Source organism: Leptonychotes weddellii, chromosome 3 (genome assembly GCF_054177405.1).
Source record: "Leptonychotes weddellii isolate Sample4059 chromosome 3, ASM5417740v2, whole genome shotgun sequence".
In the NCBI taxonomy this organism is placed as follows: Eukaryota; Metazoa; Chordata; class Mammalia; order Carnivora; family Phocidae; genus Leptonychotes; species Leptonychotes weddellii.
Window position 1 is genome coordinate 124,006,563 of NC_138371.1, and position 2,961 is coordinate 124,009,523.

At 45.0% G+C, this 2,961-nt stretch overlaps 1 protein-coding gene across 6 annotated transcripts in view; it reads left to right on the forward strand.

Moving 5' to 3' along the window:
- Positions 1 to 1,874: 1,874 nt before the first annotated feature.
- Positions 1,875 to 2,961, forward strand: part of ESD (esterase D) — a 25,530-nt gene continuing 24,443 nt past the window's right edge. For 3 of the 6 annotated variants that reach the window (XM_081814918.1, XM_006743252.3, XM_081814920.1), the window contains exon 1: positions 1,878 to 2,001. The gene's annotated coding sequence lies outside the window, so the exon portion shown is untranslated. Of the gene's footprint in view, positions 2,002 to 2,961 lie in introns of all 6 variants that reach the window. The other 3 variants (XM_031039107.2, XM_081814919.1, XM_081814922.1) reach the window with 2 other exon arrangements.

Consider the following 2,961-nt stretch of genomic DNA (forward strand, 5'->3'; position numbering starts at 1 on the left):
ACCATTCTTCATGTATGGTGTCTTTTCCAGGCTCTCTAAAAATCATCTCCTTTCCCAAAGACCTTAAGCAGAGTTGAGTCTTTCTCATTCATTAAATCTCTTTATTGACTCCCTAAGATTACATCCTATTTATTTTAGTTCAGCAGAGTCCTTAAATCTTCTCAGCCACACATTTACAGATAATTTTTGTCTATTTCTTTAAGTAGTTAATATTCATCCATTTTTTATTACTAGTTTCATTATTAGAAACATCAACCTTAATTTATGATTTCGGCTTACTTTGCTTCCATGCATATACATATATATGTATGAATATATATAAAATGTTTCAAAGAAGAAACAGAAATATACTGGGATCTATTGTAATATTATTTATGCTCAGTAAAAGAAATTTTAGTTCTGGTTATTATCATACTGTATTTGTAACATAAGAACCCTTTCATAAAAGACTACATGCTCACAGTTGTTAGGCTGGTCTGTACCCCACAACAATCATTTTATTAAATAAACACCCTTTAACTTTCTTCAAATATTTCCTACCAGTTCTAAATAACTTGCAAACCTGAGTATTCTGTTTTTGTTGTGAAACTCGGTTTGAAGAAAATTCCCTTTTCAGTGATTTATATTTAAAAGTAATAGAAAGCAAAAAGAAATTTTCACTTCAATAGTTTCTCAGAATACACTTTTTATTTTGATTACATAAACATTATTTTTGGACTGAGTCTCAATTGATCCACAGGTCCACAGGTTCAGTCCACAATTTAGGTCAGTCCACAGGTCATTATGGCAAAATGGGCATGGGCCACAGGACAGAGTCTGGCATCCATGTTTATAATGTCAGCTCCCAGAGAGGTCATTTCACCTATGAATCCTTTCTGCAGTATCAGCCACATGATTTGCAGGGCTCAGTGCAATAGGAAAATATGGGAACCCCTTGTTAAAAAATTATTAACGATGTGGCACAGGAAATAATTACACTAAGCAGAGAAACCAAGTGCCAGGTCCTTCTGAGATAAGGACCTTGTCCTATGGCTTGCACCCCCATGAAACTAGTCCTGCCTTTCAGATTGTATCATTTACACTCAGTCTAGCTGCTGGTTTAAAAAAAAAGAAGCTTTTTTGGATCACATTTAATTTCCTCAAAAGGCAAAGTACATACACAATCAGTGCAATTAAATCAAGTCAAAAAATAAAAAAAAATCAAGAGATTTGCTGTAAGTTATCAACCAGCAACTATTAATTCAACTAAGTTATACTCAGAGAAGAGAAAAAAGGGAACATTGGTGGAGTGTGTCTCCTTCTGTGTGTCTGGCACTGGAGATTTAAAACTGACGCTTCATGTGGATGAGGGGGATGGGTGAACTAGGTGAAGGGGATTAAGAGTACACTTCTCTTAATGAGCACTGAGTAATATATGGACCTGTTGGATCACACTGTACACCTGAAATTAATATAACACTCTGTTAAGTACATTGGAATTAAGATAAAATAAAAAATAAAAATGACCCTTGTGTAACTCCAGCTAAGTAGGTGAACTGGAAAGATTTAGGGGATGGGAGCTCCCAGACACGATAATATAATCTTGTTTTTAAAAATAATTTCAAAGACTACTTGGAAATCCTTTCCACCAGCTAAGTGGGGCCAGACCTCAGGCCTCTGGGAACAGGGGGGATGACTAGTCCCTGACGAGGAAGCCCACAACAGCAGCAGCAAGAGGAGGAACCCGAGAGCATTGGGCCGAAAAGTGTTCCTTGAGGCACGATGGGATCGTGGGGGCCGAGCCACCGGGGCGGGGCTGCAGGGGCGGGGCTTCAGGGCGGGGCCGGAGAGAAGGGACTCAGGAGGTGGGACCCGAAAGTGGGCGGGCCTGAAAGTGGGAGGGCCTGGTAGGGGCGGGGTCGAGGCTGGGCGGCCCCAAGCGTTGGCCCCCGGCGGCCATGATGAGGCCCCGCCTTTCGGCTTCGGTTGCTGCTTGTTTCCCCGCCGCCGCCAATCCCCGAGGTAAGACTGGTTTGGGCAGAGCCCTGGATGTCTTCAGTTCCTCGGCGGCTCCGACTGCACCCGCGACACGGCGGGACCTGGTCGGGGTGGACGCTGAGGCCAGGGGCGAGTCCAGCAGGCTTGATCGCGGGAACTGCGGCCCCGATCCCGAACGCGACCCAGCAAACGCTGGAGGTCAAGGGCTGGGGCGCCGAGGCGAGGAGTTTGGCTGCAGGCGTAGGCCTTGGCCCAAATCCCTTTCCTTCCCTGAGCTTCCAAATAGGTGTAACGCTGGGCTCTCGGGCCTGCGGTGTCCGTACCCGCTACGTTTATTTAGCTCTTTCCATTTTGCATAGATTCTCCCCGCCCTTTGACCCGATCGCCACCGCCTGAAGTAGCTGCATATCCAGTTTAGTGAGAAACAGAGCCCAAAGCTGTAGTAGCCCTGGCAGGCGCGCATTTCCGGGCCCTGGGTACGGGGGGAACCCGCACCTGCTGACGCACATGCGAGCGCTTTGTTAGTCTGTCCGTGTTGTAAATGCTGTCCGAGTTCTGGAGGGGTCTGGAGGTCACTCCCTGATGGCATCGCCGGGGAGCTGGCATTTGAGCGACCCCGTCGGGAGGCATTCAAGGTTGCTGGAATAATAATAACTAACATTTGTATGCATAGTCTGCAGTGTTAACGGCCAATAATAAATTAACTCATTTAGTCTCGGGAGCAGCCCTCAAATTGATCGTATTATATCCCCATTTTATAGATGGGGAAATGAGTCATAGAAAGATTACCTAGCTTGTCTGAAGTCATGTCGTAGTAGTACATGGTGAAGCCAGAATTTGAAACTGGAGGGTCGGGCTCCAGAACCTACTCTGAAATTGTTATACCATGGCATTGAGTAAAGCCAGCCAGTAGAAACATCCAGGCTATACTTGGGTTCTGCATAATTGAGTTGAGTGACTTAAGATAATAGAAAGTTTGGCCAG